The sequence below is a fragment of the Pan paniscus genome, chromosome 15 (genome assembly GCF_029289425.2).
Source record: "Pan paniscus chromosome 15, NHGRI_mPanPan1-v2.0_pri, whole genome shotgun sequence".
NCBI classification, from domain to species: Eukaryota; Metazoa; Chordata; class Mammalia; order Primates; family Hominidae; genus Pan; species Pan paniscus.
In genome coordinates this window covers 22897622-22913232 of record NC_073264.2, presented here as the reverse complement: position 1 = coordinate 22913232, position 15611 = coordinate 22897622, and the positions used below count along the sequence as shown (strand labels likewise).

The window sequence follows — 15611 nt, the reverse complement described above, 5'->3', positions numbered from 1 at the left end:
TGATCCACCTGCCTCGGCCTCCCAAAGTGCTGGGATTACAGGTGTGAGCTACCGCGCCTGTCTTGGCTGACAGATTTTGATACACAGGGAAATGTATTTGGCCAAGTCTTTTTTTTTTTTGAGATGGAATTTCGCTCTTGTTGCCCAGGCTGGAGTGCAGTGGTGAGATCTTGGCTCACCACAACCTCCGCCTCCTGGGTTCAAGCGATTCTCCTGCCTCAGCCTCCCGAGTAGCTGGGATTACGGGTGCCCGCCACCACGCCCGGCTAATTTTTTTTTTGTATTTTTACTAGAGACGGGGTTTCACTATGTTGGCCAGGCTGGTCTCGAACTCCTGACCTCAGGCGATTCACCCGCCTCAGCCTCCCAAAGTGCTGGGATTACAGGCGTGAGCCACTGCGCCCAGCTTAAGGCCAAGTCTTATCACTCATATGACTCCTTAATGTCTCTGAGCGCCTATCATGTAAGACCATGCAATTATGTTACTCCTTGAGAAATTCCTTTAATAATCTGGAATGATTCCCTCACTCACAACTTTAAAAAAGATTTCTTGGCCAGGAATGGTGGCTCATGTCTGTAGTCCCAGCACTTTGGGAGGCCGAGGTGGGCGGATCACTTGAGGTCTGGAGTTCGAAACCAGCCTGACCAACATGGCGAAACCCCGTCTCTACTAAAAATACAAAAATTAGCTGGGCGTGGTGGCGGGCGCCTGTAGTCTCAGCTACTCAGGAGGCTGAGACAGGAGAATTGCTTGAACCCGGGAGGCAGAGGTTGCAGTGAGCCGAGATCGCCCCACTGCACTCCAGCCTGGGTGACTGAGCGAGACTCCATCTCAAAAAAAAAAAAATTAGGCCTTTAAAAAAAAAAAAGGAATTCCTCCTTAAGTCCTGTTCTTGATTTCTAACTGATTCACAGTGCCCCTACTGGAAAATTTGCAGTGAATCCTAAAGCTTAGTAGCACCTATAATAGATACATGTCCTGATATTTTGAGTGAGGTGTCCATAAAGGATTACCCTAGGAAAGTGCAACTTTCACTCTCACTAGAAGAATTAATTTTTGCTTATTTGATTTGTTAAAATTGCTTTACTCCTACAGTTAAGTGAGAGGGTGGTGGTGGTTGCCCGTAACCACATACGGCATTACTCCAGGGTTTCACGTCGTGACTGAGGGGCCTCCTAAGTGTATACAGCAGAGTATGTTCGGGCTGGACCTAGCTAGTCGGACAGAACACCGACAGTGTCTTCACATTCTTTAAGCACTCTCACCCAGTCCCGGAGTCCGAGCCAAGATGGCTTCCCAGAAGTAGGTAACTAAGTGTTGTTTTAGTTCACAGCGCCCCCAGTGGCGGGGGTCAAAAAAAGATGCCGAGGGGCCTGGCCGACTGTGAACTGAGTCGTCAGAGGCGAACCGCCGCCAGATTTTATTTTCAATCAGGCATATTTGTGGTCGCCTACGTACCCGTCTCATCCTCCTAGGACCTTCCACCCTCAAGAGACTTCCTGGATGGCGCTCACACTAGCTCGCTGGAAGAGGCCGGGCTTCGGTGCTGCCATTGGCGGATGGGAGCGCAGGGGGGCGGAGCCTAGGGAGAATGGACTACTAGCAAGCTAGATTGAGGCGAGGGCTGGCCATGCTCCGCCGGAAGGCGCCTTGTTCTCGGAGAGGGTGAGTTGAAACGCTGCCTGGAAAGGAAGCACCAGGACTTGCACAGGTAGGCTTCCCGCTCGCACCCGCTCCTCAGTGCTGGGCCAGGAGTCAGCAAAAGCTGAGGCTCTCAGAGATTTGATTTAAGTAACTCCTTCTCCTCTCTCTTCCACCCCCTGCTCGCCCCCCAGTTGTGAGGGATCAGGTGCGGGGTGATGCCCCGGACTGAACCAGTCTCCTTTGTGAGAGGCCGGGGGAGAGGGTGGCTGCCGGTCCGCGGGGTCCGAGCCGGGCCGAGCCGCGAGGGACTGCTTGGGACGCTGTGGAGTTTTCAGGGCTTGTCATTGCATTACTGGGAGTAGTGTAGATTGGAGGCGGCGCCTTGTTCTCCTCTCTTCAGAGAAGGGAAAACTCCCCGGCCCCGTTTGGTTACTCCATACTTTGGATTCAGAAATAGGTGGTTAGGGTTTTCTACTTCTTTTTATTTTTCTTTTTTCTTCTGTATTTTAATAATAAAGGTGGGTAGGAAAGCATGGGGTAAGCGTAAGCAGATTGTTACTCATTCTCAGGTGTAAGTTCTGTGGGTCTCCTGGGAGTGAAGAGCAGGCTGTTGGAGAATGTTTAGAGATGGTGGGAAGAGAGGAGCTCAAGCCTTGCATCCTCCTTGACAGGTCTGCAGAGCTCACTGGTTTTCCGTTGCATTATGTAAACTCTTCACTGATAGAAGACCCCTCCCCCTGCTTTGGAACGAATGCAGTTTCTTTATTTACCTGTCTCTAGTGTCGCAGGGAATTTCCCTGCAGCAACTATATAAATGCAGCAGCCTCTTGCTTTTTAAGGGACAGTCTTGAAGCGATTAGGGTCTTCACAGAAAAGGTATATAGTGGACCCATCTCTTTCGTATGGCTAAGCAAAGTGAGCCAGAAGTCAAAGATTTAAAACTGTCTTTTTCTATTAAAGAATAAACAGCGGAGCGCCCCAAACACAAGCCAGGGGAGGTGCCTTATCAGTGTCTGCTGCATCCTACCATCACACCGGCGTCTACAGATCGTTTCATCTCCATGCTTTTCTGAGTTTGTCGACTCAGTCAAGGATTCTCAGCCTAGGTTAGCATATGCTGAAGTCATCTGGTGTGGGGCACATTACATATCGAAAGTGAGTTTGTGATTTGAATCGTGTCCTGTGTTAGTTAATTAGATCGTGTCTTCTGCTTAGGAATTTCTTTTGTATTGGTCACCCAATAGGTTTCAGAACAAATTGTAGTCAACCTCATAGAGCAAGATATGAGAAACTTATTTCAAGTACTTTGGAATTATCCCAACCCTTAAAAAAAGAGTTATGATAAGAAAAACATTTTCCATGTAAGAAGACCTTCTGCTGCAAGAGAGGCGTGTCAGTGGATCTGAAGGCAAGTGAAAGATATTGGCCAAAGAGAGAGTAGGCAAGTTTGAAGAGACAGGCTTAGGAGAAAGTTTAAAACTGAAATAGTGGCTCACGCTTGTAATCTCAGCACTTTGGGAGGTGGAGGCGGGCGGATCACTTGAAGTCAGGAGTTCGAGACCAGCCTGACCAACATGGTGAAACCCTGTCTCTAAAAGTACAAAAAATACAAAAAAAAATTAGCCGGGCATGGTGACGCGCGCCTGTAGTCCCAGCTACATGGGAGGCCAAGGCATGAAAATCGCTTGAACCCTGGAGGTGGAGATTGCAGTGAGCCAAGATCGTGCCACTGCATTCCGGCCTGGGCGACACAGCCAGAGGATAGCAAAGAAGTAATGGATAGGGATAAGGGATATAATGGAACAGTGTATGAGTACTTGAACAGTTTTTGTATTCTCCATGTTTGATCTGTCCTGTGCATCTGCTCTTTTGGTTTTGTCAGTTTTCTTTTCTTTTCTTTTCTTTTTTTTTTGAGACGGAGTCTTGCTCTGTCACCCAGGCTGGAGTGCAGTGGCAGGATCTCAGCTCACTGCAACCTCCGCCTCCCAGGTTCAAGTAATTCTCCTGCCTCAGCCTTCCGAGTAGCTGGGATTACAGGCGCCCGCCACCATGCTCGGCTAATTTTTTTTTTTATTTTTAGTAGAGACGGGGTTTCACCATATTGGCTAGGCTGGTCTTGAACTTCTGACCTCGTGATCCTCCCGCCTCGGCCTCCCGAAGTGCTGGGATTACAGGCATGAGCCACTTTTCTAAGCAAAATTACCACTTAAGATTAATTTGTGGGTGTCAAAACTGTGTTTGCTTACTGAAGAAATAAGATTTGATATTCTCATATGTGAAAGGACTGTAACATTCAGATGAATGCTAAATGCTTTAGTGAACTGTTTGTCTACAGCTCTGGAAGAGTTAAGCTATCTTCTGAGCTTACATTGAGCCTAATACTTGGGAGGAAAACAGAAGACAAACATTTCTCTCGAGTCTCCACTTTCACCTCTAGAATCTCTCTACTTCTGGAGTTGGATTTGAGCCAGTCCTTGATCTGCAGTTCTTCGCATGACCTGTCCTTACATTACTGTGACCATTGTGGTATAATATTTACTATTTTACCTTTAGCATTTGATTCATTGATAGACTATCATGTTTCTTATCTCACTTTAACTTTTTATATCCCCTCTTACATGATCTATCATCTTTTATTCTTTTGTCTCACCAAGTTGGTGATCTTTTCATCTTCCTGTGATTTTGTGCACTTTCCTTTTCACGTAATTCACTGACGTACACTTTTGCTTCTGTTTAGCTGAAACCTTTTAGGGAATGTAATTTCTGTATTTTTAGTAGAGACGGGGTTTCACCATATTGGCCAGGCTGGTCTTTAACTCCTGACCTCGTGAAAATTGAAACCTTTTAGGGTATCTAATTTTCAAGATGTGGTCTTTCTTTGGTACCTAGTACCCAAATGAGAGTTGTCTTTCTTTCTTTCTTAAGAGACGGGGTCTTGCCATCTTGCCCCAGCTGGTCTTGAACTCCTCGGCTCAAGTGATCCTCCCACCTTGGCCTCCCAAAGTGCTGGGATTACAGGTGTGGGCCACCACACCCAGCCTGACAGTTGTATTTCTTTGTTTTTTGTTTTTTGTTTTTTTTTGAGATGGAGTCTCGCTGTGTCACCCAGGCAGGAATGCAGTGGTGCGATCTTTGCTCACTGAAAGCTCTGCCTCCCAGTTCAAGTGATTCTTCTGCCTCAGCCTTCCGAGTAGCTGGGACTACAGGCGCGTACCACCATGCCTGGCTAATTTTTGTATTTTTAGTAGAGACAGGGTTTCACCATATTGGCCAGGCTGGCCTTTAACTCCTGACCTCGTGATCGGCCTGTCTTGGCCACCCAAATCGCTGGGATTACAGGCGTCAGCCACTGCGCCCGGCTGACAGTTGTATTTCTATGTAATGGGATTGTTGTATGAAGTTTTCTTTTCTTTTTTTTTTTTTTTTTGAGACAAGTCTCCCTGTGTCACCCAGGCTGTAGTGCAGTGGCGCGATCTCGGCTCACTGCAACCTCCACCTCCTGGGTTCAAGTGATTCTCCTGCTTCAGCTTCCCAAGTAGCTGGGGTTAAGGCGTGTGCCACCACGCCTGGCTAATTTTTTGTATTTTTAGCAGAGACAGGGTTTCACCATGTTGGCCAGGCTTGTCTCAAATTCCTGACCTCAGGCTGATCTGCCTGCCTCGGCCTCCCAAAGTGCCAGGATTACAAGCGTGAGCCACCACACCAGGCCTGAAGTTTTCTTTTACCTAAAGTTTATTTAACATTTATTGCATTCTGGCTGGGTGCAGTGGCTCACGCCTGTAATCCCAGTACTTTGGGAGGCCAAGGCGGGCATCCTAGCCAACATGATGAAACCCCGTCTCTACTTTAAAAAATACAAAAATTAGTTGGGCGTGGTGGCGTGGTCCTGTAGGCCCAGCTACTCGGGAGGCTGAGGCAGGAGAATCACTTGAACCAGGGAGGCGGAGATGGCAGTGAGCCTAGATCGTGCCACTGCACTCTAGCCTGGTGACAGAGCGAGACTCCATCTCAAAACAACAACAAAACATTTACTGCATTCTAGATTTTGTCTTGGATAACCTTTTTCTCCTTTAATCTCTCAGTTTTGTGGGTGAGTAAACTTTAAATGAAACTCTAAAGTTTTCATTGTATTTGTATTGTAAAATAAGTCCACCTCTTTGTAGTTACTTAATGTTTTACATTTAAACTACAAAGTATCTTAATCTCTGACGTTTCTCATTAAGCTGTTCTCTAGGTAACATTTCTTTTGCCCTTTTATTATTAATTATATCGTTTCCATCCTTCACTAGGCCCTTAGTTTGTTAATGTTACATGAAGCAAAATGGTCAACTTGAAAATATCTTATTTGTTGCCTTCAGGTTGCAGCAGGAGACTTAAAGCACGTAATTTCTACCCATTAATTAATTGTATGGTACAGGATAATAAAAATTCCAGCAGGCATAGATAGAAATTAGCCTGGCATAGATAATTACTTTTTTTTTTTTTTTTTGAGACAGAGTCTCATTCTGTTGCCCAGGCTGGAGTGCAATGGGGCGATCTCGTCTCAGCACAACTTCCGCCTCCCGGGTTCAGGTGACTCTCCTGCCTCAGCCTCCCGAGTAGCTGGGACTATAGGCGTGTGCCACCATGCCCAGCTGATTTTTTGTATTTTTAGTAGAGTCGGGGTTTCACTATGTTGGCCAGGCTGGTCTCAAACTCCTGGGCTCAAGCTATCTTCCTGCCTCTGCCTCCCTAAGAGCTGGGATTACAGGTGTGAGCTACCGCACCCAGCCGATAATTACTTTTACATTAGTCTTTAGCAGGGAAAGATCCAGGAATATATTTTAAGCAGTGGAGCAGTGTAGGGATCTTAGACAACATTCTAACCTCTTCAAATTCAGATTCTCCTGTAGTATATTCTCACTAGTTTGTTTGGAAAGAGTTTCCAGAACTATGATTTACTGTTATGTGTAATTATTAAGAAAGGGTTGACCTTGTCATTTAAGGAGTGAAATATCCCTGATTTTCTTTCCTTTGTATATTAATATTTCATAGATATTTATTGTATATGACTTCATTTTATTTGTTGTTTATTTCATTTTAAAAAGATAATTAAATAGCATGCTACTGAAATTACCAGATAATTTCCAGGACTGTGCTTCATTGCTCCCTTGTATGTTAGCACCTTAAATGTGATAGTGCCAATCCTTTGGGTAGTGTCTCAATATTCCAGTGATTAGTAATTTCCTAATAACACCTTTTTGTTTTCAGAGTCTGTAATTCTACTAAGACTATGTCAGTAGCTTTCCAATAAAGGATATATAGTAACTGAATTCTTAATTTTATTTGAGAAGAAGGCTACTCAACAGCTATAAGGTCTTACGCTTTTTTTTTTCTTTTTTTCTGTTTTTGTTTTTTTTTAAGAGACAGGATCTTACTGTGTTTGTTATGTAGGCTGGAGTGCAGTGGTGCAGTTATAGCTCACTGCAACCTCAAACTTTTTGGCCCAAGTAGTCCTCCCATCTCAGCCTCCCAAGTAGCTGGGGTTACAGGCCGGCCCATATCACAGTGCTCAGCTAAGAGTTGTAAAATGTTTAAGGTTTCTCAGATTGTCTCTTGTGTTATTATAGAAACCTTTGGAATTTCCTGCTTTCTTTTTTTCTTCCACTACATACTTTGGGGATGCACTATAGCTTTGGGGATTATTTCTTTGGGACATGGTTATTCAGAAGTACATTGTCATATTAGTGATATGGGAATTTCTTTTTGGTTAGTTCTGGAAGAAACCAGTGATTTCTATAGTTTGGCTGCTCATTTAGATACACCCAAATCATAACAGAATTTCGTGTATGGAACATGATTTTATCAGATATACATCTATCTAAGTAAACAGCACTAATGGTAAGATGTTTCTGGATTTTTGAATTTTTTCATCTTTTTTTTCATTTTCTATTGCTGCTGCACAAATTAGTGGATTTTTGAATAGGGGCTAGCAAGTTGCATAAACATTGAACTTTTACTCAGTATTTTTCATTTCTTCTACTCAGTACCCAGTCATTCTTGTTTTTCCTCCCCTTCCTGGGTCTGGGGCACATTAGTCAGTTCTTCCTTAATTTGCATATCAATTCTCCTATAAAATGTAGTGCTTTCGCCTGTTTTACAAATATGACTGCTTTTTTAAATGAAAATTTAACTATATAGTGTAGGCAATGGTTACTTCCTTTCACTACGCTCCTGAAAGTCATTGGAGTCAAAAGCTAAGTAAGCTGGATCTGGACATGTGAACTACCAAGGGACAGTCTAGTCAGTTGGAAACTAAAAGTTACCACAAGCAGGTATTGTGAAGTAAATTGAATACTTAAGAAATAGACACTGACATATTCCTACAAACATAAAAGTGATTAGTTGAATTACCTGGGATGTTACTCTAGATCACAAGTGCTGGTTGAAATCTGTTCCATGGTTATGATGTTAAAGACTTGTGCTGCTTTCTCAGCATGGTAGTACTGGAGTCCTTTCATCCTGCCCAGCAGTCCTGCCATTCTAATTGTGAAACTTTTACATCTATTTCGGTATCCCTCCATTCTGCCTAACAGATCGGCTCTGCCAAGTCTCTGAGGAGTAATTTTGCTTTGAGAGAAGCCTTCAGTGGTACTGTTTTAAGATATTGGATGGAGAATAATAAATTCCTTTTTATTTGCCTACTATGTGCCAAACATTGTATGTTATCTTTTAATCTTAAGAATAACTGAAATGTATGTGGTGCTAGTTTCATTTTACAGGGAAAATTTAAAAAGACTGTGAAGTTAGGTAACACAACCAAGAGTAGGAGGAGCTCTGGTCTGACTTCAAAGCCCCATTTATTATCCAGCCTCCCTCCTTTTATTTTATTTTATTTTATTTATTTATTTTGCGATGAAGTCTCACTCTGTCGCCCAGGCTGGAGTGCAGTGGCGCAGTCTTGGCTCACTGCAAGCTCCGCCTCCTGGGTTCCCGCCATTCTCCTGCCTCAGTCTCCCAAGTAGCTGGGACTACAGGCGCCCGCCACCACGCCCGGCTAATTTTTTGTATTTTTAGTAGAGATGGGGTTTCACCTTGTTAGCCAGGATGGTCTCGATCTCCTGACCTCGTGATCTGCCAGCCTCGGCCTCCCAAAGTACTGGGATTACAGGCGTGAGCCACCGTGCCCAGCCCAGCCTCCTCCTTTTAAAAGTTCAGTGCTGGTCCAGGCGTGGTGGCTCACGCCTTGTAATCCCAGCACTTTGGGAGGGCGAGGCGGGTGGATCATGAGGTCAGGAGTTTGAGACCAGCCTGACCAACATGCTGAAAACCCCCGTCTCTACTAAAAATTAAAAAAAAAAAATTAGCCGGGTGTAGTGGCACGCGCCTGTAGTCCCAGCTACTCAGGAGGCTGAGGCAGGAGAATCGCTTGAATCTGGGAGGCGGAGCTTTCAGTGAGCTGAGATTGAGCCACTGCACTCCAGCCTGGGTGACTGAGTGAGACAGTGTCTCAAAAAACAAAAAAAAGTCAGTGCTTACCCCTGTGTGCAAACTGTCTTTGACCACAGCACTAGACAGGTAGGTATTCAGTAGCCTGTTAAAGCTGTGCCTTTGAAAATTGTAGAACCTTGAGAATGTAAGATTTATTTACGTCTTTGTATCTCTGTTAAAAGGAAAAAGAGTAAATAGTTTGTTTCTTTTATTTAACTTAGTTATTTTGAAGATAAGATTATGTGAAATACTTTAAGCTGTACAGGGGCAAATGACTTGGTCAGTCTTGCATATAACTCACTTTTTTAGCCAATGCAAGTCAGTTTAGCCCATTAAAATTTCATGAATCCCATGTCACTGGGGTCAGTTTTTAGGCACAAGTCTGATAATAACAGTGCTTTATGATGTTTCTCCTCCCACACATACTCTTTTAGCATAATGGTTGCAGTGAAAACAATTCCGTATAGCCTCTGGTTATTAGGTAAATATTTATATATTTCTATTAGGCTGAACACATTTATGTGTACTTGGCTCAGTTAAAATAGGGCATGCAGGAATGTATGAGGGGGAGCATGAAGAGGACATGAATCTGTTACCTAAATTAATATACATTGTTACTTATGTTGGATCGCAAAAGTGGTAGTATAAGGTGAACATTGGCCCAGTTAGAGATTTCTCATCTAGAGCAGAGAGTATTATTTTCACCTTAGTGACCATGAGCCAGTGAAGAGCAACTTCTCCAGATCCAGTCCAAACTTGACCTAAGTCTAATGTTCCCCAAAGATTAGGCTCTTATTTTCTGTCTTCAGACTTAGGCCAAAACTTGAGGGTTTTACTGGAAAAAAAAAAATCTACAATGAGGTTGACTTAGAAAAAAAAAAAGAATCCATGCTCTATTTTTGAGTCATAAGGATATAGTGTCATCCGGCCAGGCGCAGTGGCTCACGCCTGTAATCCTAGCACTTTGAGAGGCTGAGGCGAGTTGATCACCTGAGGTTGGGAGTTTGAGAGCAGCCTGACCAATATGGTTAAACCCCGTCTCTACTAAAAATACAAAAATTAGCTAGATGTGGTGGTGCGTGCCTGTACTCCCAGCTACTCAGGAGGCTAAAGTGGGAGAATCACTTGAACTCTGGAGGAGGAGGTTGCAGTGAGCTGAGATCGTGGTACTGCATTCAAACCTGGGCAACATGGGGAGACCCTGTCTCAAAAAAAAAAAAGGTGGGGGGGATATAGTGTCATCCGTTCACTTCTTGCCACAGCTGGAATTGGTCACCACTGAGGCATTATAGTCCTAACCCTAACGGGGTAACTAACATTTCATTACTGTCAACAGCGAGTACCTCACTCTAGAAAACAGTCTTTTATGTGTAGTGCCATACAACCCCTTTTGCTTTATGTAAAATCTGTGTCTGCTACAGCTACTAAAAAGTGAAGGTGCTTGTGATTTTACGATACTTCTTCTGAATGTTTCTGGTAGGAAACTGTGCTACTGCGCTTTTGTTGTCATGCAGTCTGAGTGAGGGAAGCCATTGCTTTGGCTCAGAAACCTCTCTCCCACACACCTTCAACTGGAAATTCAGTGCATTCCTTCAACAAAAATACATTGAATGCCCATTACCACCCGATAAGCAAAGGGAATACTGTAATGGACAAGTCATAGACAAGCCTTTACCCTTGTGGAACTTGCATTCTAATGGGGGAGAGAGAGTAGACATCAAACAATTATATAATCAGTTATTCAATCTTTACAACAAAGGAGAAGTACTGGAAGTTATAAGATAATTTATAATGGGGCATGTAACCTAGAGCATAGTATAGTAAGGTGGTTAAGAATGTGTCTTCTGGAGCTACACTGCCTAAATTTGAATCTGGTACTACTTTTCACTAGCTGTAGGATATTGGGCAAGGTATTATCTCTTTGTGCCTCAGTTTCCACATCTGTGAAATAGAGATAGTTATTTTAGTCTTGTTAAGAAAATTAAATAAGAAGCCAGGAGCTGTGGCTCACGCCAAAGTAATCCTAGCACTTTGGGAATCTGAGGCAGGCCGATCACTTGAGGCCAGGAATTCCAGACCAGCCTGGGCAACATGGCGAAACCCCGTCTCTACCAAAAATGCAAAACTAGCCAAGCGTGGTGGCGTGTGCCTGTTGTCCCAGCTGCTTGGGAGGCTGAAGCAGAGGCATTGCTTGAGCCTGGGAGACAGAGGTTGCAGTGAGCCGAGATGGTGCCACCTCCAGCTTGGGTGACAGAATGATACCCTGTCTCAAAAAAAAAAAAAAAAGAAGAAGAAGAAAATTAAGTATGTTAATACATTTTCATTGCTTAGAGTGCCTAGCATGTAATGTACATTCAGCAATTTTAGCTGTTACTAGTCTGGGAAATCAAGGAAAACTTTTTTCTTTTTTCTGAGACGGAATCTCGCCGTGTTACCCAGTCTGGAGTGCAGTGGCGCGATCTTGTCTCACTGCAACCTCTGCTGCCTGGGTTCAAGCAATTCTTCTGCCTCAGCCTCCCAAGTAGCTGGGATTACAGGTGCCTGCCACCGCACCTGGCTAATTTTTGTAGTTTTAGTAGAGACGGGATTTCACCATCTTTTTTTTGAGATGGAGTCTCGCTCTGTCGCCAGGCTGGAGTGCAGTGGCACGATCTCAGCTCACTGCAACCTTCACCTCCTGGGTTCAACTGATTCTCCTGCCTCAGCCTCCCGAGTAGCTGGGATTACAGGTGCCCGCTACCACGCCCAGCTAATTTTTGTACTTTTAGTAGAGACAGGGTTTCACCATCTTGGCCAGGCTGGTCTCGAACTCCTGACCTCGTGATCCACCCGCATCGGCTTCCCAAAGTGCTGAGATTACAGGTGTGAGCCACTGTGCCCAGCTGACTTTTTTTTTTTTTTTGAGACCGAATCCTGCTCTGTCGCCTGGGCTGGAGTGCAGTGGCATGATTTTGCCTCACTGCAGCCTCTGCCTACTGGATTCAAGCAATTCTCCTGCCTCCTGGATTCACGCAATTCTCCTGCCTCAGCCTCCCAGGTAGCTGGGATTACAGGCGCACACCACCACGCCTGGCTAAATTTTTATTTTATTTTTAGTATAGATGGGGTTTCACCATGTTGGCCAGGCTGGTCTTGAACGAACTCCTGACCTCAGGTGATCCACCCGCCTCGGTCTCCCAAAGTGCTGGGATTACAGATGTGAGCTACCACGCCCAGCCAGGGTTTCACCATCTTGGCCAGGCAGGTCTTGAATTCCTGACCTCGTGATCCACCCGCCTCGGCCTCCCAAAGTGCTGGGATTACAGGTGTGAGCCACGGCGCCTGACCCAACTTTTTGTTGAAATGAGCTTTGAAGGATAAGTAAGAATTAAAGTGGCAGAATGGAAGAGAACCAGTTAGAAGGTAATTGCAGTAGTCTAGGGAAATGAACATGATAAATTGAGCCATCTTTTGAGCCAAAGGGTAATAAAGGCAGAAGTAGATGGATTTGAGGGATCTTTAGGAGGTAAAGATGGGAATTTAAAATACTGGGTACGGGTAGTAAGGTAGGTTTCTGGTCTGTGCAACCATGACTATCCAGATAGGAGATGCTGGAGAATGATTACCAGTTTGTGTATGTGCACATGTGGTAGTGGGATGAGGATGGGGGAACTGGAGAGTCTACCAAGAAAAGCTATGGATTAAGCAGGGAGATATACAGACCAAGAGTTCAAAGGTGACATCTTGCCCAGACATATGAGAGACATAAGCATATAATTTATTGAAGAAAATAATGAATAATAATTGAGGTGATGTATTGGAATTAGACATCCTTGAAAAGAAAGTATAGAATGAAAAGAAGGTCTAGGACCAAAGTGAACTTCAATTAAAGGAGTGGTATAGGAAAAAAGTAGCAAATAAATTTTTTTTTTTAAAAAGTGGTTAAATAGATTGAAGGAAAACTTGAAAAGTGTGGTGTCCTGTAAGCCATGGGATAAAAAATATGTTTGAGGGTGGGAGTGGTGTTTTTGCAATTTTTATGACCCTTCCTTGGATCCTTTAGAGTGTGAAGTCTCACCACTCAAAATGGGATACTAGTGACATGGAACATCTAGAGCAGGCTTAGGCTGACCAAAGCCATTTAGTTGAACATGATCTTCAGACTCTAGAATCTAGAATGTAGCTATTCCTGTTCACCTTAAATTAGATTTAATATAAAGGGAGAGAGAGCTAGAGTGTGCACTCAAGCTCATAGGTATTAGCCAACTGAAACTAAACTATTTTGGAGGCCATTAATCTGGGTAGTGACCCTCTCTCAGGCTCATTACAGTATCCTAGGTATAGATATTGGCAAAAACAATTTTTTTTTTTCCAATTTATCCAACAACGTTTGTCGAGTACCTACTAGGACTTAGTGGTTATGTGTCAAGCACTGTGCCAGTTGTTTCATTAATCCTCATAAATGTTCCTGTAACTTAATACTGCTATCCCCTTTATGTAGAGGAATGAGCTAGACTCAGAAAGGTTGATTTTCTTGATGGGACAGAAATTTGAGCCCAGGTCCCTTGGACTTCAAAGCTCATTATATTTCCATATACAAATGTAAGTAAAATATAAAGGAAAAGATAATTATCCTAAAAGAGGACTACACATAATGCTATGAAAACTCACATGGACAGATTCACTTCTGGTTTGACAGTGGAAAGTAGGTATCAGAAAGGCTTTCAAGTATTACATCCAGTGGACATTTTAAAGTGTTTTGTTTTTTTTTTGAGACGGAGTCTCGCTCTGTTGCCCAGGCTGGAGTGCAGTGGTGCGATCTCAGCTCACTGCAAGCTGCGCCTCCCGGGTTCACGCCATTCTCCTGCCTCAGCCTCCCCAGTAGCTGGGAATACAGGCGCCCGCCACCACACCTAGCTAATTTTCTGTTATTTTTTAGTAGAGATGGGGTTTCACCGTATTAGCCAGGATGGTCTCGATCTCCTGACCTCGTGATCCACCCACCTCGGCCTCCCAAAGTGCTGGGATTACAGGCGTGAGCCACAGCGCCCAGTCCTAAAGTTCTTACATGGTTGGACATTTTTGCTTTGTTTGATATAATTGATGACTCTTCCCCTGCAAATCTCTATTCTCTGCCTCTGTGACACTGCACTGTCTTGCTTCTCTAGCTGTTTTTTCTCTACCTGCTTAAGAAGGCATTATTCTGATTCTTAATTTCTGTTGTTCTCCTGGGTTCCTCCTTAGCTTTTCTCACTCCACTAAAAATCTCAGTTGGGTCTCCAGCTAAGTGTTTTCTTTTCTTTTTTTTTTTTTTTTTTTGAGACAGAGTCTCAGTCTGTCACCCAGGCTGGAGTGCAGTGGCGCAATCTTGGCTCACTGCAAGCTCCACCTCCCGGGTTCACGCCATTCTCCTGCCTCAGCCTCCCGAGTAGCTGGGACTACAGGTGCCCGCCACCACACCCGGCTAATTTTTTGTATTTTTAGTAGAGACGGAGTTTCACCGTGTTAGCCAGGATGGTCTCAATCTCCTGACCTGGTGATCCTCCCGCCTCGGCCTCCCAAAGTGCTGGGATTACATGTGTGAGCCACTGAGCCCAACCCAGCTAAGTGTTTTCTTTATCCTGCATAGTGTTTAGTTTTCTTAAAAAATTAGTTATTTACAGTCAAAATTCTGGCTTTTGGAAAATCTGAAGTTTTCTTTCAACCTTGGATGTGTTTATATTTGACAGGACTTAATTAGAGGTGAATTGCAGCTACATTCTTCAGAATGGATATAGGTTCTCCAGTACTTCACAGACATTAACATTCTCTTGTCTCTCCCAACAATATTTGTACAGTTGTTCTCTTTCTTTCTTCCTTTCTTTCCTTTCTCCCCTCCCCTCTCCTCCCCTCTCCTCCCCTCTCCTCCCCTCTCCTCCCCTCTCCTCCCCTCTCCTCCCCTCTCCTCCCCTCTCCTCCCCTCTCCTCCCCTCTCCTCCCCTCTCCTCCCCTCTCCTCCCCTCTCCTCCCCTCTCCTCCCCTCTCTTCCCCTCTCCTCCCTTCTCCTCCCTTCTCCTCTCCTCTCCTCTCCTCTCCTCTCCTCTCCTCTCCTCTCCTCTCCTCTCCTCTCCTCTCCTCCCCTCCCCTCCCCTCCCCTCTCCTCTCCTCCCCTGTCTCTTTTCTCCTTTCTGATACGGTCTCTGTCACCCAGGCTGGAATGCAGTGTCATGAACATGGTTCACTGAAGCCTTAAGCGATCCTCCTGCCTTAGCCTCCCAAGTAGCTGAGACCACAGCATATGCCACCATGCCTGGCTAATTTTTTATTTTATTTTATTTTGAGACAGGGTCAGACTCTGTTGCCCAGGCTAAAGTATAGTGGCACAGTCTTGACTCACTGCAACCTCAACTTCCCGGGCTCAGGCAATCCTCCTGCCTCAGCCCTGAAAGCAGCTGGGTCTATAGGCCTGTGTCACACGCCTGGCTAATTTTTGTATTTCTGTAGAGACAGGGTTTCGCCGTGTTGCCCAGGCTGGTCT

The 15611-nt window shown here is 44.6% G+C and overlaps 1 protein-coding gene across 8 annotated transcripts in view; it reads left to right on the top strand.

Moving 5' to 3' along the window:
• The first annotated feature begins 1590 nt into the window (after positions 1–1590).
• CHD8 (chromodomain helicase DNA binding protein 8) overlaps positions 1591–15611 on the top strand; it is a 71171-nt gene continuing 57150 nt past the window's right edge. For 2 of the 8 annotated variants that reach the window (XM_055097257.2, XM_055097252.2), the window contains exons 1-2: positions 1591–1712; positions 2606–2751. The gene's annotated coding sequence lies outside the window, so the exon portion shown is untranslated. Of the gene's footprint in view, positions 1713–2605; positions 2801–15611 lie in introns of all 8 variants that reach the window. The other 6 variants (XM_055097258.2, XM_055097251.2, XM_034937257.3 and 3 more) reach the window with 5 other exon arrangements.